At 40.9% G+C, this 23,680-nt stretch overlaps 1 long non-coding RNA gene across 1 annotated transcript; it reads left to right on the top strand.

Moving 5' to 3' along the window:
- The first annotated feature begins 1,332 nt into the window (after positions 1-1,332).
- Positions 1,333-22,643, top strand: LOC136885129 (uncharacterized). The gene is made up of 2 exons (XR_010861470.2): positions 1,333-1,424; positions 20,917-22,643. It is a non-coding gene; the product is annotated as an uncharacterized lncRNA (long non-coding RNA).
- Positions 22,644-23,680: the final 1,037 nt, after the last annotated feature.

Raw genomic sequence — 23,680 nt, 5'->3', positions numbered from 1 at the left:
TACAATTCACCTCATGTGCCCAGACACCACCCCACTCCCCAGACTTAAACCCCATACATCATTTATGGGCGGAATTAAAATGTACACTGAGCAAGCAGCGTATTCCAAATAAAAAAGCTCTGAAGCAATACTTCATGGAAGAATGGCACGAAATAGGCCCGGAAGTGACAGAAAAACTGGTGACATCCATGTCGAAACGCCTTCAAGCCGTGATTGGTTCCAAAGGACGTTCGACAAACTACTGATATTTAGAAAACGACTGAACATTCCTTGACTTCTTATTGTGGACGAATACTTTTGCAACGTGACTTTTCTGCAAGCAATGTGATTTTTTATTTGTTCCAAATGCCAGTGCTTAGGGTGCTATAAATTATCTCCTCAGATGTTCAGATGGCAAATAAAACATACGATTACTTGTTTGCAATTAACTTCTTTATTATATTGGTGCTACTGGCTATTGTCCTCACATGAAGACGAATAATTTTGCGAGCGGCTGTATGCCCTGTTAAATACTACTACTACTACTACTACTACTACTACTAATAATAATAATAATAATAATAATAATTTATATCCTCAAAAACCAAAGTAAAAGTAACCCTGCATTAAATAATTATGATTATCAGAGACGCAAAGGCGTTTGGAAAACCGTTCCTACGAAGTTATTGTCAGCGCTGATCAAACAATTAAATGCCATATATTGGGGTGGGATTACATCGTGCACACTTCATTCTTATTAAAATACAGTTAATTAATTGTTTTTCTTGATTAGGAAGAGCTAGTATATCCAGAATGTTTAAGCATAGAAACATCTTAATCAGTTCCCCCCAAAAAAATGGAGTTGGGAGAGACCTGTGAGTGCGCAACGTCGCAAGACACGCCTCGTGGAAGACGAACACATGTGATGAAGCCTAGGTTAATTGGTTACTTCTCTTTCATCCTCAGGGTTGGCCAAAATCTTCGCCCAAGCGTTACCTCTTTCCTTTTCCACTCGGAATTCGTGTGATCGCGATTGTACCACACCACTATTTTATTCGCCGGGCCGACAACAGTGCTGGGTTTTTTTTTTCAAAACGGCAGCTATCTCTAAGTCAGTTTATCATCAGTGTAGTTATTAATAATATCATTTTGCATAAACAAGGACTTTTGTAAACTGTGGTTTCATTACATGGAGCCGTGTTAGGACATTACTACAAGAAAACGACAGGTCTTGATTCTCCTTCTGGCTAATTATCTGGAAGGTAGGCACCATGATGGATGAGATGTCCTTCCAAGGTGAAGGTGGGATTTCCCCAGGCAGAGTAGATTGGTTCATGCTTGATGTTTAAATAGTATTGAAGCACTCTGCGGCCTCGTTAGTGGGAACTTGCTTTGCTCTCTACAAGGAAGTGTGCAGCTCTTAGGCGTAATATTCTGTGAATATGGTGAGTTCTTCTGATAATATTATAAAACAGACATATTTTATTGAAGTATACACATAAATTATAGCCTAATATTCTAAGTACTAAAATGTATATGAGTAGTCTAACGCATGTTCACAAAATTGTCATTCCGCTGGAGTAAAAGGAATTATTTACGCTGATATTTTAATTATCTTTGTTCTGGGAAGTTGATGATGGGAGTATTATGTTTTGACGTCGTTAATGTTCACGGCTTTCCGTTCCATACAATGTAAATCGGTTCTTTGTAAAATATAGTAATTACAATACGTACCTATTCATATATCTCTAGTTTTCTATAGAAGTGTCGGATAGCAAAATAGACCGCACATACGGACGATATTGTTACATTCACTCAACGACTTTAAGTGAACTACGATGGCTAAAGTAGTGTTGTCATTTTTGTAAAACTATAAAGGCCCTTCGAGGAGTGAAACGTAAAGGCTTCCGCTGTCCTAATCTCGGCACTGAGAGGGGTAAGTGGTTGGCTGTATGCTTGGCCGCTTTGCTCTGGAATTAACCTGGTCATCATTTTTTGTGTACCACTACCACTAAATTGTTTTCATTCCTCCCCTGAAGAGGGTAGGCTGGCCTCTCAGACGGTGCCGCCGTCTCTCAGGCCGAGAGATTTGTGATGCTGAAGGAGATGCTCGGAGAAGGTGAGAGGGTTGGCGGCCGTGGCCTATACTAGTACTGTCCTTGCATTCGCCTTAGCGCAGGAGAACGGAAAAACACGGAAGACCATTCTCAGGACAGTTGACGCTGGGGACCAGCCCTTTCCCATCTCCCGAATACAGAGATGTAGAGCCGCGGCCACCCCTCCTCTGCTCGGTTGGCCGGTCGGAGTGAAGAGCTGTTGGACCACGGACCAGCCGAGGCCCACTGGACATTCACCGCCTTTGTGTGTGTGTGTGTCTCTGTAGTCAGAGTAAACCTGAGGCACACGTGCCTCTCCGAAAGTGGAAATCTCGTTTTCTAAATATTTCGTCTTCCTGACGGGGAATCGAACCCAAGTTTTCCAAGTGAACCGAGCACGCCTTTATCGCCTCGGCTAGGCAGCAACATATATAGTGACAATTTTCAGTTAAATCTCACGATTGTACGTGTTCCTTAAAGCAGTGGCACTTGTAATTCAGAAACATTAAATGATCCCTGAGGTATAGGATAAAAAAAGCCGGCCCCGCAGTGAAGGGGTAGCATACCTGCCTCATACTCGGAGGCCCCGGATCTGATTCCCGACCAGGTGAGGGATTTTTACCTAGATCTGAGGACTGGCTCGAGGTCTACTCAGCCTACATTATTAAAATTGAAGAACTGTCTGACGGTGAGATATCGGTCCCGGTCTAGAAAGCTAAGAATAACGGCCGGGAGGATTCGTGGTGCCGATCACTCGTCACCTCGTAATGTGCAGTCATTCGGACTGAGCAGTGGACACTTGGTAGGCCATGGTCCTTCGCGGCTGTTGCGCCAGTAGGTTTGGTTTGGTTAAGTGTAGAATAAAGGACCAAATTTAAATATTCTTGACACTCAGCTATGCTTTGTTAAGTGTTTTATCGAATTTAGCACAATGATAGACATACCAGGGAATTTACGAAGTAAAATACAGCCGTAAAGCAGGCCAAATCCACATGTGCGACGCAGTTCGCACCCGCGGACCCCACAGCTGTGGGAAAAAGCGGTAGGAAAAGATGAGGAAGTGATTTTTTTTTACCGTGATGTATCTCGGCCACTGGACCGCCGGTGCTGCTTGTTATTTGTAGCTTATGATCGGGAGAGGGCCCCGTTATTGCGACTGTCTCTCTGTGTAAATATCTTATATATAAACAGCCTGCATTTTGGTTACAGTACAGAACTCGACCGTTGCCAATATACTTTTTTTTTTTACAATTTGTTTTACGTCGCACCGACACAGATAGGTCTTATGGCGACGATGGGATAGGAAAGGCCTAGGAGTGAGAAGGAAGCAGCCGTGGCCTTAATTAAGGTACAGCTCCAGCCTGGTGTGCAAATAGGAAATCACGGAAAGCCATTTTCAGGGCTGCCGACATTGGGGTTTGTACCCACTATCTCCCGGATGCAAGCTCACAGCAACGCGTTCCGAACCGCACGGCCAACTCGCCCTGTACCAATTTACTTTTAGACGCACAAATATAATACTTTTTGCACCTAAATTTGCTTGTTCTGGACATGCTAAAATCTAACCAATATGTAAGAAAAAAAAAAGTTAGGAACAACATTGCCATCGGTCGTGTTCTGTACCTTAACCAATTATTTGGTATGTGCTTGAAAATGAAATTCAACACATTTGTCTGGCAAAAGTGAAAAATTAATGATGTATTACTCTGTTCTCGGTAAGATAAGGTTAGGGTTACCACTGCAGCTTTCCCTAAATACAAAAACATTGATCACTTCAACAAATGTCCGACTCGTTGGCTGAATGGTCAGCGTACTGGCCTTCGGTTCAGAGGGTCCCGGGTTCGATTCCCGGCCGGGTCGGGGATTTTAACCTTCATTGGTTAATTCCATTGGCCCGGGGGCTGGGTGTTTGTGCTGTCCCTAACATATCTGCAATTCACACACCACACATAACACTATCCTCCACCACAATAACACGCAGTTACCTACAAATAGCAGATGCCGCCCACCCTCATCGGAGGGTCTGCCTTACAAGGGCTGCACTCGGCTAGAAATAGCCACACGAAATTATATATTATACTTCAACAAGTGCCGAAGTATCATATCATCTAGAAGTAAAACGTTACTTGCTAATAGAAACTGAATTAATACAAAACAGAGCTAATAAAACACATAAATCACCATAAAATATGCCAATGAAACATTATTATTTACACATGAAAATTAAAATGAAAACCTACAACCTGGTTTTCCAGTCTTTGACCGGGTCAGGGACATAATGAATGAACCATATATAGGCTATTATTACATTGGGGTTGCAACTCCCAAAGTGATTTATTAATGACTGATAAATGCTATGAAATGATAATGGAGGGTGTTGCTGGAATGAAAGATGACAGGGAAAACCGGAGTACCCGGAGGAAAACCTGTCCCGCCTCCGCTTTGTCCAGCACAAATCTCACATGGAGTGACCGGGATTTGAACCACGGTATCCAGCGGTGAGAGGCCGACGCGCTGCCGTCTGAGCCACGGAGGCTATTATTTACACATATTCGTTAGTATTCTAGGAGAGTCCCATGAATCACGATGCAATTTGAACGCGCGCTTAGAAATAATACCACACTACGAGTCAACATTCAAATTCCTCAAATTTATATTACTAGCGATCGCGAGGTTTAAGTTATTTTTTATGTTCGGAAGGAATGTGCACAATTATTGTTGTAAATACGTTTTTTATTACAAATATCCATACGGTTGGCAATGATGGTGATTCTCCTTCCTCGATCACATCGCTTCGCGTGGATACCGTTACGGCAGCACATACTGTGGTATCACGGCTGATCACAGTCACAGTTTATGTAGCAACGTTCACTAGTTCGGTATACGGCGTTATGAGGGCGCGCGATAATCACATTGGAAAGAAACCTTGAAATCACGGGTGATCCATGATGGCGTAGGAAGCAACAGTCGACACTCGTAATTTTTAAATATTAGTTAGAAAAAATCAGAAGTCGTGATTTATCGCCCATCACTAGCTACTATCCCTCCCAGGACCTTCATGGCCTGCACGGAGATGATCGACTTTGATTTGCTTTTACAGTACGGTGTATAAAACATACTACAGTATACTCGATTTGATTTCCCTTCTCTTATTTTCTTCTCAACCTTCTGTTCAAAATCTTTCCCATTTTTTTTAGGGCCTATGTTTTTAAGCCGGGAAGGGTGACTGATACAATAGAAGCGCTGGCCTTCTGAGTTTAAGTTCGTAGGTTCTATTCTGCTCAGTCCGGTGGGATTTGAAGGGGCTTAATCACGTTCGTATCGATAGATTTGCCGGCACTTCTGTGGGATGAAATGCCGACTCCTCGTCGTCTCCGAAAACCGTAAAAGTTAGTAAAACCTAAAGCGAATAACATCATTGTTGTTATATTTTAAATGTTTCCGTTTATTGTCTTCTATAGTCCCTCTGCATCATATGTAGGCATACATTATTCTTTTTCTCTGTTACATACTTTCTTAAACGATTCTCTCTTGGTCCTGATTCCCTCTATGTTCGACCGAGCTGATAATGAATGTTTTACTAGCAATCTGTTACTCATTATCTTTCCTTGATCCTTCATCTTGATTCCTTTCGTAGCCGACAGCTTGCATTCGGGAGATAGTGGATTCGAACCTCACTGTCGGCAGCACTGAAGATGGTTTTCCGCGGTTTCCCATTTTCCCACCAGGCAAATACTGGGGCTGTACTTTAATTAAGGCCATTAGGGGTGCACATATGTGAGCTGGCATTCGGCACCCCTGACGTTACGGGAAGTTTTCCGTGGTTTCCCCATTTTCACACCAGGTAAATGATGGGGTTGTACCTTAATTACGGCCACGGCCGCTTACTTCCCACTCCTAGCCCTTTCCTATCCCATCGTCGCCATAAGACCAATCTGTGTCGGTGCGACGTAAAGCCAATTTTTTTAAAAAGAGGCCGTGTTCCCCTTCTTCCCGCGTATCTTATCGTCGCCGTAAGGCCTATCTGTGTTGGTGCGGCGTAAAGTAAATTGAAACATTTTTTCATTGCACTGCTCACTTATTTCCCAATTTTTTTCACGAAATTTATTATACTTACACGAATTCTAGGTGCAACTAACTTATGATTGAAGCTTTTATTTGCTCCCTGAAAGATCTCACGGCTGCAATATTGATTTATACTTCGTTTCATTGTGATCGATCTGATATTATGGTTCAGTTATCAGGAGTTTTTATGCAGTGTTGTATATGAAGGGTCAGGGAAGAAAAAACAGGTAAGTTCACTTTTTGTCGTAATCGAGTCAGCGATGAAATACTGGGCATAGGACGAAGCTTAATTCAGTTCACTCCATTTCGAACCTGCAGCTTTTTATTTGTTTATAAAGTAATGCTCTGAAATGAAAATTTCGGTTTCTTTCTAAGTTCTGAAGGAAGTTGACTTACCTGTTTTCCCTCATGATCCTTCGTATGTCTGTGTGTGTGAACAAAGGTTGTAAGTTGCTATTCTTTGGAGTGCTTCAATCACTTTCTACTCTTTCACATTGCTATGGCCACAACTTTGTCTCACTGTGCTTTCGGAGCCACCGAGTGGTACAGAGTACAATGACTCTATATGTAGTACAGAGTGTGGTATGGAGCTATATTATCTGTATTGCAAGAACTACCGCCGTACAATTGGCAGCGTTTGTAATTGGCCGGTGTGGTGCTTGTGTAGAAATACATTGCAGATGAACTTAATTGTAGATACATTTCGACTTGACTTGACCAATACCATTGCCTGCAGGACCTGTAATGATAGTTACCTCTTATCAGTCGACGTCTTAATGTAAAACAATTCACAGTTATATATCTACCCCTTAGTCCGGTTTTCTGATACGGGGTTGGAGATAATGTAAAACGAAATTATATGCCATGTTTTGTGGCCGGACGCCTTTCCTGAGGAGACAATGGAGGTGAAATAGATGATGGTGAATGAAATTGGGTAAGGAGGTGGAATAAATCGGTTGTGGCCTATGAATAGGAACTGCCCCGGCATTTGCCTGGAAGTGAAAATGGCAAACCACAGAAAACTATTCTCCGGATAGCCGACGGTGGGGCTCGAACCTACTCGTCTCCCGAATGCAGAGCTTGATTCCACAGCTGTAGCACTTAACACGCAATAAACTAATATACAATTACCATCAAATAAAATTTAAAAAATACAGAACTAATTATCACACTTTCAATACCGATACCTTAATTGGGAAAAATGGTGGGCTAGGGAAGCCTGCGTTTAAGTTTTAACGTCTTTCAATTCGTTCTTCTCATGGGGTAAACCGTGTTCTTGGTTCCGTACCGTTTGCTGATGATAGAATACATTGCAGTATGTTTTTGTCAAGGCGACTGAAAAACCCCTACTCGATCCAAGGTAATAAATCTGTCACTGAAAAAAATTAAATGGCGTATGGCTTTTAGTGCCGGGATATCCCAGGACGAGTTCGGCTCGCCAGGTGCAGGTCTTTCTATTTGACTCCCGTAGGCGACCTGCGTGTCGTGATGAGGATGAAATGGTGATGAAGACAACACATACACCCAGCCCCCGTGCCATTGGAATTAACCAATTAAGGTTAAAATCCCCGACCCGGCCGGGAATCGAACCCGGGACCCTTTGAACCGAAGGCCAGAACGCTGACCGTTCAGCCAACGAGTCGGAATCTGTCACTGAACGGAAGGTACAGAAAACAACACGGTTCAGTCCGAAAGAAGAACGAAATAACTCAACAGGCCGTGGAGGCTTCACTTTTAACATCTTTCTCGTCATTTGTGTTTTCTTTAATATTTCAATATCTGTAATAATAGTGCTTTACGTCTCACTAACTACTTTTTTACGGTTTGCGGAGACGCTGAGGTGCCGAAATTTAGTCCCGCAGGATTTCTTTTAACTGTCAGTAAATCTGCTGACACGAGGCTGACGTATCTGAACCGAACCTGCCAGGTTGGGGCCAGAAGGCCAGCGCCTCAACCATCCGAGTCACTCAGCCCGGCTCAATATCTGCTGCGAAGGAATTGACGCACACTGCACAAACACTCGAAGTTTGTATAAGAAAGGTTTACTCATAGTGAAAGCTTCGTTAAGATTCTTCAGAGAAAACATATTTTCGCAAAGACTTTTTTTTTCCTTTTCGTGTAGCTATTCCTAGCCGGGTGCAGCCCTTGTAAGGCAGACCGTCCGATAAGGGTGGGCGGCATCTGCCATGTGTAGGTAACTGCGTGTTATTGTGGTGGAGGATAGTGTTATGTGTGGTGTGTGAGTTGCAGGGATGTTGGGGGCAGCACAAATATCCAGCCACCGAGCCATTGGAATTAACCAATGAAGGTTAAAATCCCCGACCCGGCCGGGAATCTAACCCGGGACTCTCTGAACCGAAGGCCAGTACGCTGACCATTCAACCAACGAGTCGGACTTCACAAATATAAATGCTTGCTTTATTTGTTGCGTTTCTGCGTCATCTTCTGCTTCGTCCTAGCACAAAATGGAAGAAATGTAAATCGAAGGTCAGATGAAGGTTTTACAATTCTGTAGCAGTATTGGAAGAAAATGTAGAGAAAATTTCATGAGGCTGTTCACTGGACCAGAAATCAATCGATTAAGCTTACAGTTTTTTTATTTTTTTATTTTTTTGTAAATACGGTACCGCTCAAAAATATTTTTATGAGAGAAATTTGATTGGGTAGCCTGGTTATAAGAGCGAATAAAAATGTTATGAGTTATCGAGTAAAGAAGTTTTCAAGCATTTTTGAGCTATACAATACATTTTACAACTCAACGGCTTAAGTGCAAAGGTCAATTCATAGCACTTTAGTGGGCTCTACGGCGTGCGTGCAGTGCGAGACAAAAAGCTGACATTTGTTTAAAAATGGAGATAACCAATTTACTTTTTCACTACAGTTAGTAAGAATGTTAACAGGTTTTATACGTAGTTCGTCTCTGTTTACATATTGGGCTTAAATGTGAATTTCATTAATTTAAAATTTACATTTATAAAGTTATGAATTTAAGAAACATAAAATCCATTTGTTTATCACTTTTACAATATTCGGAATTTTGCGAAGTTAGGTACTTATAACCAAAGTATCTTTCATGTCTGGTTCAGTGGCTAAATGGTTAGCATGCTGGCCTTTGGTTCAAGTGGTACCGGATTCGATTCTTGGCTGGGTCGGAGATTTTAACTTTCATTGGTTAATTTCTTTGGCTCCGGGGCTGGGTGTTTGTGCTGGCTTCATAATTTAAAAAATCATCTTACGTAGGACCCTATCCTCAGAGACCCGCAGGTCGCCTATAGGGCGTCTGCTAGAAAGAAACTGACTTCTTCATTTTATTATTTAAATTCATTTTTATTTATTCATTGTATATCATCAGTATAATGTTTCTTTTCAATCAGTCTGTAACATTTAGAAATCAAAAAATTACGAAAACATCCCAAAGAATGCGCATAAAGCGTTTTGATAAAAAACGAGAACTTTAGAACTTTGAATAGCTTCTCTGTAAGAGGATCAGAATGCTGCTTCTTACAGTGCTTTCTGTACAATAGTTGGCCAGTTGTTCACAAGATCATGGTAGAAACTCATATGTTCATCACCAATATACTGTATCAATTTCCTTATGCTATTGATCTTTTTAATACTATGGGAAGTTTTCCATTATAAGCCTGAAAGCCGAGTAGTGTCAGTAAACGGAACGCAGTCCAGTCAGCTTAGAGAAAGCAAATGTTTCTGACATTCTGATAGGCTGGAGATCCACTTTGACATTGTTAGAACTCTGGGCGCTGCACAATCATATTGAAATTCATTATACACAGAAATCAGGAAATATATTTTGTATTTTCTAGATATGTTTTTCCCTAAAGAAATAGTTGGTAACACTGATTTTTTCGCGTCGATCAACGCGGCTACATTTCAGCTACAGGTATATGAGAAAACATGCATTTGGAAAAAATGTACATGAGCCCTTTTCCAAATGACCGATTGAATTAAACATTTACTGCTCTAAAATACTTCGGAAAGAAAGGGTTCTGCTCACAGCTATCAAGAGTGGCAATTCTACCTTCAGGGATTTATGAAAACATTTGCTTTTAAGCATTATAAATAATTCCAGCTCTCATCGTATTAATTAAAATAATACAACAAGACTGCCAAGCCTGCATACACTGTGAACGTTTCATGCGAGCTTGAATCAACTAATAAGTAAGAAAGGGGGAAGTAACAAACGTGGCGTCCGACTCCTTGGCTGAACGGTCAGCGTACTGGCCTTCGGTTCAGAGGGTCCCGGGTTCGATTCCCGGCCGGGTTGGGGATTTTAACCTTAATTGGTTAATTCCAATGGCACGGGGGCTGGGTGTAAGTGTTGTCTTCATCATCATTTCATCATTACGACGCGCAGGTTGCCTACGGGAGTCAAATAGAAAGACCTGCACCCGGCGAGCCGAACCCGTCCTGGGATATCCCGGCACTAAAAGCCATATATTTCATTTCAATAAATGTGGCTGCGTGCGCTGTGTCATGGCCCATACGATGGGCTCGTTTCGCATTTGAAAATCAATGTATCTCAACCCTTGCCCCGTTTCCCTACGCGGTCGGGTATGAAGTGAGATGAATGTTCGTAGCGATTTTTTACGACCGGATGCCCTTCCTGACGTCACCCTCATCAGAGGAGTTAATGAAACGAATGACGTGATAAATGATAGAAGGAAGGGGGAGGGCACGTAGCCTGAGCATTAAGGGGTCTGCTTCTGTCCAAGGCTTAACCTCTTCATCCGACGGAGTAAGATTAATAATAATAATGTTATTTGTTTTACGTCCCACTAACTACTCTTTTACGGTTATCGGAGACGCCGAGGTGCCGGAATTTAGACCCGCAGGAGTTCTTTTACGTGCCAGTAAATCTACCGACACGAGGCTGACGTATTTGAGCACCTTCAAATACCACCGGACTGAGCCAGGATCGAACCTGCCAAATTGGGGCCAGAAGGCCAGCGCCTTAACCGTCTGAGGGAGTAAGATTATTCACGGATCAGGCTGTTTGCGACTTGGTCATTCCAGCTATGGAACTTTGGACTGTTAGGTCGGCAGCGTACTACTCTTTGTTAAAAGTGACAAAATGTGTGGTTTTTCATTTGATCGAGTATTTCATGTGAAAGCATTGCTTTTACTCGCGCCATTCCTACTGACGTCGCCGTAATGGCTAAGGCTCTATAAGATGGGTATGATTAGCCGCCATTTTGGTTCATACATGCGCAATCGGCCATGTGATCAAACTCTAGTTTCTCCTACGAGCGCTCGCTTCGTCACATCGAACGTATTGCTTTAATCACCGCGTGCAGGGACAGAATAGTGCTATATTTGTGTGGATATTTATTACATAATGGTGGGTTGTTCTGCACCTAATTGCAGTAATGTCTCTGTTGTGGGATACAGGTTGTTTGGATTCCCTTCTGGTCTGCATTATGCCTCCACTGCCTCTGCTACACCTTCCACTTCAACTGTTGACTTAAACCTGCATCCAGCTCCCTCTGACATTACTACACCCCTTAATTCAGTCAGACTGATCGTTCCATATTCAGTTCTGCCCACAAAGTCCGGCAACAGGAGTTCAACATCCAAACACCACAGTTACAATATTTGTCAAAACTAACTTCATATGACAGAAATAATTTGTTTAACTTCGGTGGCATTGCAGCAAATGCATTATTGAAAACCAAGATCTGTGGTTGGCCTATATGCAGACAGAACTATGAGCTTTCTGACGCAAGCTCTGAAAAATTCGTATTTTTTATTTGGGTGGTCTAAAGAAACCAAATTGTGAAGTTATGAAATTAATTTGGAACTATGAGGACTTCTATAGGGACTATAAGCATTGTATAATACATAATGCAAAATGGTGCAAATCTTGTAAAGGAGATAATTTTCAATGACAAATGTACCAATACATGTTCTCCAACGTGCTGTAATTTAAAAGAAAAATTGTTAGACACTTCTTCAAAATTCGATACTATGCTGTTGTGTACTTTAACAAAAATGTATGGGATGGAATATTATTGTTTTGTAAATACTGTAATAAAAGGAGACAGTAAATTTGTAAAATATTATTAAATATTATTTTTTAAATGTGCTGCCTGAGCAAGTTAACCAATGTTACAACCTTTTGAAGTTTAATAAGGTGAGTCATGTTAAGAAATAATACTACTTCTTCTCAAACCAGAGGAATCTCTGTAAAGAAAAAAAGAAGTACTCTTAACTTTGCCAAAGTCAAAAATTTTCAATATTCTCCACACCTCGTGGGTCACTCCCCCTTGCAAGTCACTGGTAAATGATTATCAGTGCAATACTTCAGGTTGGGAGAGAAGATTCAGCTATAGAAGTAGTTACTCTATTCCTGTTTTCTTCCCGAATGTAATTTATAATAACATAACATTTGTGTCATGAATGTTCGGTTGAATAAACTAAAATCGTCTTTTTTTTTTCTTTACGTCGCAGCGACACAGATATGTCTTATGGCGACGATGGGACAGGAAAGGGCCAGGACTGGGAAGGAAGCGGCCGTGGCCTTAATTAAGGTACAGCCCCAGCATTTGCCTGGTGTGCAAATGGGAAACCACGGAAAACCATCTTCAGGGCTGCCGACAGTGGGGTTCGAACCTACTATCTCCCGAATACTGAATACTGGCCGCGCTTAAGCGACTGCAGCTATCGAGCTCGGTAAAATCCTCTGTTCATTACAACTGCATAAGCAGATGAGATTCATAACACTCACCAAAAATTAAGTTTATTTTGCACATAGAATGTCTTTTTTTAAAAATATTGGTAAATAAGAAAAGGGACTAAATTTTAGAAGAAAACTTAAAGAATTCCAGTTACTTGGGTGTGTTCATCTTCGTACATCACATTTCAGCGTTATTTTTGTTCGAAAAATATGTTTCTTAGTATTTCGACAACATTGAAAATAGCGCTGAATCAGTTTCACGCAAGTATGAGATACCGATTGAGATCGTATGGTATCAAAATCTTATATCACAATTTATATATCTTCGACACTGACCGATTACCACGTCAAATTCCACGATTTAAGAATGACAGTAGACTATATCAATACCACGGTGTCCCTCATTTCATTTGACGGTACCGCGGCGCATAGCTTACGAACAACTTATTCTACTTATCGATAATATAATAATAACCGATTTATTAGTAATCTATTTTTTCTAATATTTATCCAGTGAGAGTACTTGCCTAGTTTGTTTGTTTATTAAAAGGCAAATTATCAACGACCTTGCTTTTACAGTCACCGTCTCGAGTAAAAATTACGCAATAATGTACATAATATACTAATATTTATGATGAGTAACCGTTTGAGTAATACTGAGAATGAGTATTTGTACAATATGTTAGTTTAGCATTACTTTCTAGCGTGGTGAACTGTAAAAAAGAGGGATATACAAGATTGGGGCGGTCAACTGCATTACCAACGCAGGGCAGGAATGAACCATAATGGCGGGCGAGCATACCTGGTCTTTAGAGAGCCCTAGTAATGGCCTATGTTCATTTCAGTTGGGAAAACCACTAAGACAGTCTTTATGAGTATGTAAACAGGCAGGTGGAGAGTGAGCGTCTGCCATTATAATGAAATTCCCCAACCTGATTGCGACTGATGGGAGGCAAGCGGGCCTACCATTACAATGAAAATTCCATTATCCAGTCTTCATATGACAAAAGACGTTTGGTAATTTATCCGTCGCGTTTCTAGGGTATCGTTAAGAGCTGTGTAATTTAATACAGTCTTGCTCACAACGTGTACACTACCTAACCTACAATTCTGTATACAAAGTTGAATTCCGTAGCGAAGCACGGGTACATTAACTAGTTCTATACAGGGTGAAGCGAAATTCGCGCACTCGGGCGTCGCAGCGCGACTCCTCACATGCCGGCAATAAAAAAAATGTCTCTCACAAAAGTTCGTCCTGCGAGTATATCCGGGAGAAAAAGGTCGTTGAAGAGTGACAATCTGGCAACACTGTAACCACATGTAGGGTAAGTACCTCTGTCAGCACAGATTAGTCGTGCTGTACAGTTGGAGCAATGGATAGAGTTTTGGGTTAACATGCAGGAGGTCGAGGGGTCGATCCTGGGCTGAGGCGTATGTTTTTTATTTCGTAAATGTAGTCCAGGTGGTATGGTACCTGGCATTTTAATCGTCAACAGCGGTTACAGCGGGTTCTCTAGAAATGGACGAACATTCGTTTTCATTTGTCAGCTTTGAAAGACGCCCTTTCCACGTCGTGGGCGTGAATTTATTCGAACCATTTCATCTACTAGATGCGTTACAACGTGCTCAGCGTTACGAAATTTTGTAAATGTAAGATACATGTGACCTAAGAAACGGTGCATTGCTGTGTTACAGTATGTAATGTCCGATGGAAATTAGCAAATTAAAAAACCACCTCAACCCAGGATCGAGCCCTCGACCTCCTGCATGCTAACCCAAAACTCTATCCAATGCACCAACTGCACAGCACGACTATTACATGCTGGCAGAGGTAGTTACCCTACATGTGGTTACAGTCTTGCCAGATTGCCACTCTTAAACGACCTTTTTCTCCCAGATATACTCGCAGGACGAACTTTTGTGAGAGACTTTTTTTATTGCTGGCATGTGAGGAGTCGCGCTGCGACGCCCGAGTGCGCGAATTTTGCTTCACCCTGTATAAAATCGAAATGAAGGCTGTCTGTCTGTTTTCCGAAATACCACGTCTTGACGCTTGGTGGAATTTCGTGAGTTGTTACACAAATTTCTCGGAAGCTAAATATTAATCAGAACACGTTGGTAGCGAAATTATTTGCAAAATCATTCGATGTCTCAAAATGAGATGGTGTTTGTTTTTTTCATCAATCATGCATTTTAAGTAACTGCTTACCCCACAACTTGGTGCTATATCAAACTATATTTGATTTGGAAGTAATAATGTATAGTTTACCTCCGAGTGCCGTTTCCTGATACGGGGTTGGGGATAATAATAAATTGATTTTTCCGTAATTTCAGTGGTATTGTTCACCAAAATGTTTCCCTCGAGTTTAAATAAAGCATGATAAATTGTCTCTTCTCTCCCAGCGCGTGTACATTCGGCTATGTAATTGGTACATTCGCTGCGGGCTTTACTTAACCCTCTGAAAACGATTAAACGGGTGGGAACTACACCTAAGTTCTGCAATAACTTACCCTCTGTAATTTAAAATATATTATATTTATTCTGACATAATCTGTGCAGGAGCTCTACATGATGCTTATATGATAAAAAGATAAGCACATGGAGGTTGACAAAAAGACTGGACTATTCTGCTTAAACAGGGTGTATCAGAATTATACCGGCAAAAATAACCGGGGATGATTTTAATGTTAAAAACGATGGTGCAATCGGATTGGCGGAGAATATTTTTGTTTTCGAGAAAAAGAGGTTACTTCGTTCCTTCCGGTGCGCGATGCAAATTAAGCCTAATTGGAGTAGCCTTTACGAAACCCGAAATGCCATCTTTCGAACCAGTTCGTAACTTCGCAGGCGCATCTAATATAAAGAGAAGGAATGTTTTTTCCAGAAACGAACCTGTCAAGCTGACTGGCCTTTAACTATCCGCTTTATGTTCACCGCCCTTGTACAGTAAGGCTGCTATAGCAACTCTCCATTCATTTGGTAACTTATAGTTGCTTCTTGAAAACTGTAATAAAATAAATATTTCAGATACGGCATTATGCCCAACCCATTGCCTTTAGTATATTCCCACCGAGCTCGATAAGTGCGGCCAGTATCCAGAAGTCGGGAGATTGTGGTTTCTAACCCCATTGTCGGCAGCCCTGAAGATTGTTTTCCGAGGTTTCCCATTTTCACACCTCGCAAATGCTGGGGCTGTACCTTAATTAAAGCCACGATGGCTTCCTTCTCACTCCTAGCCCTTTCGTGTCCTATCGTCGCCATAAGACCTACCTGTGTCGGTGCGACATAAAGCAACTTGAAAGAAAGAAAATAGTATATTCCCAGAAATCGTATCAATCCTAGCTCCTTGTCTGTCTTTCATCTCTAGACTTTTTGTAAATGTCTGGATGTTATCCAGATATCAGGTTATCTTTTCACACTGCTGACGGAATACTCTTGCTTTCTGACAGTCCTCATATATACACTCTCTTTGTCCATTAGTGATCCCTGAAAAGTCTTTCCTGGAACATGTCTCTGATTTAGATTCCCCAAGAGAGATCTGGATTATCTGGCAGAGTAAAAAGAACGTCGAAATTGACGGGTAAACACGCAATAGTTAAATACATCCTTCCAAATAGAGTCGCGTCATGAAGGGCAACCGACCGTAAGACTGGGTTGAGTCCTCACATGTACGTCACAACTTGCACCCGTGACTGCATCAGGACGTGCAAAATGTAAACGCGGCAGAAGAATAAGAAGATATCAAAGAACGCGTTCCAGGCACTCTCCATAATATTTATTGGCTATTGTTAGGTGAGATATGCTCTGTGTTATTTTTTGACATTCGTATGACTAGGTAACATTATAGCTGCAATTGTACAAATAGTAAACTGTCAATGGAGTAGAATAGATAATTAAGTACAGGATAATGGATTGGCGTTAATAAAACAACAATGCATACTATTAAATATGATTCATACACACTGAATACAGGGTCGTATAGTCCTTAGTCCGTAAATATTCGATAAGAACAACATATTTTTAATTGCGTGATACTTGTTATAATAGGAGCAGAGTTTTCTAGCTTCTGAAAACGATGAATATCTATGATTAGTTCCTTTTCTTCCTAACCAAATATTTAAAACCTATGATTTGAGCTATGGGATATCTTAGTTTTTCACAGTATCGTTTTCCTAATTCTGGTCTTCGTGTTCACAACGTTCAGTTTTTCTACGCATTATTGTTCTTAATTTACCATATCCAACACTGTCTCTAAATTTGTAGCAGGCTAATGCCCGCTGTGGTTGGACGTTGGTGCGACTTTAGCCTTGCACTTTGTGATTCACAACTTCCTGGCAAAATTACGAATGCAATATCACTCAATGACATTTTTATGTTTCTTTTGTTATATATCCAGTTGCCATGCGGCGTGGTTACTGGAGTTTGACTAGGCATATCCGTTCCAAACGACCTATATATTTTTTTTCTTCCGTTACTTGTCCCGTTATTTTGCCATGAGCACCACATGTGAATTTTCTACTATCTCCAGTTTATTTTATGATATTCTTTGCTTTAATTCATAGTATTAAATTTGAAAAAAAGTAGCTTCGATTTTAAAAATAATATTAAGTCGAAATTACAATATTGCTGTGTAAAATTATAAAAATGAAAAGGCTTTTAGTGTCGGAGGTGTCCGAGGACAAGTTTGACTCAGCAGATGCAGGTCTTTTCATTTGACTCCCGTAGACGACCTGCGCGTCGTGGTGAGGATGAAATGATGATGAAGATGGCACATACACTCAGCCCCGTGCCAGCGAAATTAATCAATTAGGGTTAAAATTCCCGACCCTGCCGGGAATCGAACCCGGGACCCCTGTGACCAAAGGCCAACACGCTAAACATTTAGCCATGGAGTCGAACTGTAAAATTATAGATATCCAGTCTTATATTGTCAGACACTCTGAAAGAAATTTACATAGATTCATTTCGCCCCAAGGTGTAAAATATGTTCACATATCTGATATAGATCGTGCTGCCTCATAAAGTTGGTGGTCTTCGTCGCCTATCCGGGTCGCGTTCGTTCCGGGTGAGGCATCGGGTATGTCGTCGCGATTTACCTGTGGAATTCCAGTTGAAAAACCTGTACTTCATATTTTTGAGCAAGTCGTAAAGCATTGTGCACCATGATATCGATAAGCCAGGTGAAGCTGTACCACCATCCCTTATTGTCTCTTAAGCCAATCTTGTAAATCCACTTTCTAGTTCATCCGATCTGTTACTCCCATACAGCGATTGTACTTGCCGACCTAATCTGGGCGAAGAACTGACACCCTCAGCAAGACCTTGAACTGCATCCGGCGAACTGCATTTACTGGCAAGTGTGGCCCATCACATTGCAACGCATGGTGCGTATTTTTTCTCCGCATTTGCTGATGACTTCCAACAGCATTTACTGCTCGTGTGGCCGTAGGGCCAGAGCCCATTTCTTGCACTGCATAAGCTGTTGGACAGTGGCCACACGAGACAGTATTTACTGCATATTTCATTTTCGTTCATTACGTATATAACACCAGTACATTTACGAAATATGGAGTGTGTGGACAGTGAACATGTCATTCTGGAAGTGGAGAAGTACCGTTGTTTGTACAATACGCTCAGTAGCGGCGCTAAGATACTCGACCCCCCCCCCCACAAATAATTGGAAATGGGCCCCTCACTTCCTGATGAGTAAAGTTACATGTTTATTTCGTAGTACAAGAATGAACAGCAACGACGACGATATTTCGCCACTTATAACTGACTATAGATCGTGAAAAGAGTTCAGTGACATTCGGTATTATTTAAAAAAAATGTTTGTGTGAAGCTTCAGGTTCTCATGAATAAGGACAAATTTACCCTTCGTTGACCTTTCGCTGATAGTAGGATGAATCTACCACTTTCTTTTTTGTCAACGCCGCCTCAGTCGTACAATTGCAAGTTTCATAATTGAACTAGATCTTCGGGAACAACATATAAAGATCCTGATGATGATGATGATGATGATGATGATGCTTGTTGTTTAAAGGGGCCTAACATCTACGTCATCGGCCCCTAATGGTGCGAAATGAGACGAAATGTAATGACAATTTAAAAATCCAGAATCCTCCACTGACCAGATTCCAAAACGTGAGGACAAGAATAAATGGAATGGATATGAAGATAAAACAATCAGTGGATCCTACCCGCAAAGCGCCTACATTCCCAGAAACTATCGTTAAATAATAGTATTACTGACCAAGGGACTGCGTCTAAAGCACAATGCTTGTAGTCGAAACGGGTCCAAATTCCAGGTCATCACCCCCTCATAATGGTACTTATCGCTAGGAAAATAGAACCATGCTACTTGTCATGTTGCAGTACTAATCAAAAGTAGCGTAGACTCGCGGTATTCCACACATTATGGTACTACTCACAGGTAATGAAATTCGCACATGTAACACAGACCTATGGTGTTTCGCACACTGCGGCGCTATTTACCGGCAACGCAAATCTATGGCGTTCCTCACATAAGTGTACTAACCACAGGGACCCGCAGTATCCCGTGGTGTTGCTCACATAGTGGGTACTAAGCATAGGCAAGGCAGAACCATGGAGTCGCTCATCCCATGGTGTTGCTCATATAGGGGTACGAATCACAGGTACTGTAGAAGCCGGCAATGCACTATATTGCTACTAATCACAAACCTATTTGGTACCTACAGTAATATAGTGGTACTACGCGCAAGTAAAAGCGACCCATGGTGTTCTCCGCGTGGTGGTACTAATCACAAGTAGTCTCATGGTTCTAATTTGATCATCCCTTGGTCGCCCCTTTTAGTCGCCTCTTACGACAGGCAAGGGATACCGTGGGTGTATTCTTCGTCTACGTCCCCCACCCACAGGGGGGATGAGGATTCTTGCTCTGCTGCAACTGTGCTACAACTGCATTTGCTGTCGCCGTGTGGCATCCAGCGACAGCAATTGCCGTGGTACAGTTTTTGCTGCTTGCTGCAACAGTATTTACTGTCACGTGTGGCCCTAGCCTTAGTGGGACGTAAAGCCGATAACATTATATATTATTATAAATGTTTAACTGACTCGAAACTGAAAAGAGATGGCTTCAGTTACTACAGTTTGTGCAGACGACAAAATGAGAAAGCTAGTCTGACCACTGCGAACGTAAATCAGTGAGAACACTAAAATTCACTATAAGTAACTTACGTGAGCACGCGCGCTGGGTATAAATAACCGACACACAAACATATCACCGGCTCGAATAACACGGATGCTAGTAAAATATCAAGCAATAACGACTGTGTGGGAGAGACCATTAGAAAGTAGCAAGGGGTAGGACAAAATACCCATACAACCAAAAAGTATTAATAATTCATTTCACCATGCGTAAAACTACCCACGCACCTCCTAACGGGTTATCAAATAAGATTACATCTTCCTACGTTGAGGCCACTGTAAGTGCAAGCCAGTAGTCACCATGCCGTGTCGCACACGTTATGAATGCCTGATAGCGATTTATATGAGAGTGGGCGATTCCTCATTCGTACAACTCGGTGGGATAAAAATTGCTTCATAGTGGAATGTGTGTTAGCTATCAACATCACCTACATTCTGTTATGCTCCTTAAGACGAAGAACCGCGTTAATATTTCGTTGAAGTGGAGATCACTATCTATTTCTTTTAGTCCTATTCTTTGCGTTGCGTGGTACAAGAAGATAGTCGAAGTGTTTTGTAACGGGAGATTGCAACTTCTTAAATTACGGTAGCTTTAAATATGCACGCAGATGAAATGTTTATTTGGTTATTTAATAGTTACTCTATCAACACGAGTTACAACTTTTCTCTATCCTCTATTAACCAAATGCTAGATTATGTTGGCAATCCCTATAATTATTTGACTGGAAACATTGTTGGCAAAACCGAACCATCTGCTTAAGGAGTGAATATTGTTAACATGATTGTTATGATTATCAATTGTGCAATGAATCTCCTTTAAAAATCAATTAGGAAATATGTTTATAAGTGATTTGTTAATGTTCCTTTGTTTATGTATATCGTTTCTTATATTGCAGAAGGTGATCTCTCTGTTGGTCGTTCTGGTGTCGGTGAATTTTGCTGCATCGCAGTTCGTTTCATCGTACGTTCCTCGACCATTCATATATCCCAGCCCCGTAGGATCGTCTAATAATGACAATGAAGGAAATAAGCGAGTCAGTGAGGGCGAAGTTACCCTTATGAATAAAGGTGGCTTCGTTGATCTTGCCTTGAATGACACTGAGAAATATCCTGAAGGCCGTAAACCATTTTGGTTGCTTAATAAAGAAGCCATTGCTGCACATATTGGCCTTCCATCAACGGGGACGACTCAGTCAGTTACGAAGCCAATTTCTGTTGCCGATCGTAATGGCGCCAAACCCCTGGTAATGAATGATGGGCCTAAATTTATACCAGAAGATGATAAATATAAATTCATTGGAAGTGACGATGGACCTAAATCAGTCGAAGGCGATGGTGGCCATATGCCTAAAGGAACTAATGATGGGATCAAATTCATTGTTAGTGAAGATAAGCACGAATCTTTGGCAGTCAATGATACATCGAAATCCGTTGCACGGGATGATAAACATAAATCTACATTGAGTGAAGATAGTTCCAGGTCCGTTCAAAGCGTCAGTGAGCACAAGTCTACAGAAAGTGGCACTGGGGTAAAAAAAATTAGTGGTGAAAATATTCACAAACCCGTTGCAAGTGAGAAGGGGAACAAATTTAGTGTTAGTGATGATGAGCACAAATTCTTCGCAAAGGAGGACGGGAACAAATCCGAAGAATTCTATGATTCGTCTGAATTTTATGAAGACGAGGAGTAATCAGAAGTCACTTTTTTTTAATAAAGCGTCCTTTAATACAAGTAATATATGAGGCCCCATTGCGTTATAATTGGACGATTGATTGAATCCTACTTCATATTCTACTAGAATGTTGCCACTATTTTCTGTGTTTCTTGGACTATTTCAATTCTATGTACCGTAGTTCCCTACGTTGATCTTCAGTATATTGTTAGTCCAGTTGTCACTGAACATTTATGTTTTTATGTGTGTAGGATTATTAATAAATATGAAATTAAACACAAATTACGTACTATTTTCGCATGACTTTAAAATTTAGCAGCATTGATTTGATATAATTAGTAGGGCCCGGCTGTTTATGACATGTCATATTTTATTTCTCTATATTATTTCCGTGGAAAATACAAGTTAAATGATTTTATATACGGTAATTAAAATTATGCAATTTTCACGGGTCATATGTAGTCATGTTTTGTCATTTTTCAGTAATTTTTCATATTATGTTCATATTTCCCCGTGAATTTTCTTGATTTTTTCATATGTTTAACTTTTTAATTCTATTTTCGCAGACATGCTTTCAGTCGCCTCAAAGACGGATTTTTCACATTTCCTAATTCTTGTCTGTAATTTCTTACAATTATCTTTCTTATAAATACGCGTATTTATGTGAATTACGAAGGTAAGCTGTATAAAGAGAGACAAATGCGTATAAAGCGACAGATTAGTGAGCCTTAATTGCACTCTAATGATTTGACGTATTTCATATATGGCCCAAGAACATCCTGCGATGTCGAGCGGTCTTTTTCCATTTACAAGTCAATGTTGCATTAAAATATATGTAATTTGCTATTGTAATTCTTTCTGATCGACCATCAGAATGTGATAATTATTTCATTCTGTGCAGAGTCGAGAGTTCCAGGAGTAATTAAATAAATTCAAAATAATAAAATTAATAGTATTGCTTATTATTATTGAATGTTCTAGATTTAAAAATATATATATTTTCTATATAATGTTAATTTAAACAGCTGAAAGATTTTGAAAATTTCGAAAATGTGAGCAAAAAACTTTTAAGTCATATTTATTGTCATATTCTAATACATGTTTAGGTCATAAACGTCCGGGCCCTAGTTATTAATATTTGCAGAAAACGTGCAAATGATGAATCATATTGCATTTGTTATAATTCTGAATATTTCCCACTGTTTAAATTTGTTGTCGCCGAGCAAGTTGGCTGCTCAGTTCACATCACGATGCCGTAAACTTACATTCGGGAGATGGTGGGTTCAACACCACTGTCGGCTTCCCTGAAGATGCTTTTCCGTGGTTTCCCACTTATTTACTCTTTGTTAGTGGTTTAACATCGCACTAACACATCGAATGTTTTCGGCAACGCAAGGATGGGTAATAACTAGGATTGGAGAGGTAATGGCCTAAATTAAGGTACAGCCCCAGCATTCGCCTCGTACGAAAATGAGAAACCACGGAATAACATCTTCAGGGCTATCGACGGTTGGATTCCAACCCACTATCTCCCGAATTCAAGCTCACAGCTACTCGACCCTAAGCACAAAGCCAACTCGCTCGTTAGGTTCCCCACTTTCACACCAGGCAGATGCTGGGGCTGTACCTTAATTATGGCTATGGTTTCTTCGTTCCCTGTCCTATTCCATCGTCACCATAACATCTGAGTCGGTGCGACGTAGAACCAGTAGCTAAAATGAAATTGACATGGAACATTGTTAATTGTTTGCAGGTTTTGAATATAAATCTTGAAATTTGGCTACTTAGAAAATTGTTTATAGAAAGAGTTTTTCATGACTTATCATTTGACATAAGCCACGGGGCTACGTGCATTCCGAACCACTGGCATGTGACTTCTCAGTTTTACAAATAATAAGATTCTGATATCTAAAATAAATGGTTCGATAATGAAGGTGACCTTCCACCTCCTTCGTCCAAATTATATTATGGCTTCCAGGTTGGCTCA

Source organism: Anabrus simplex, chromosome 1 (assembly GCF_040414725.1).
Source record: "Anabrus simplex isolate iqAnaSimp1 chromosome 1, ASM4041472v1, whole genome shotgun sequence".
Taxonomy (NCBI): domain Eukaryota; kingdom Metazoa; phylum Arthropoda; class Insecta; order Orthoptera; family Tettigoniidae; genus Anabrus; species Anabrus simplex.
The sequence above is the reverse complement of the archived record's forward strand: the minus strand, read 5'-3'. Positions and strand labels throughout refer to the sequence as shown.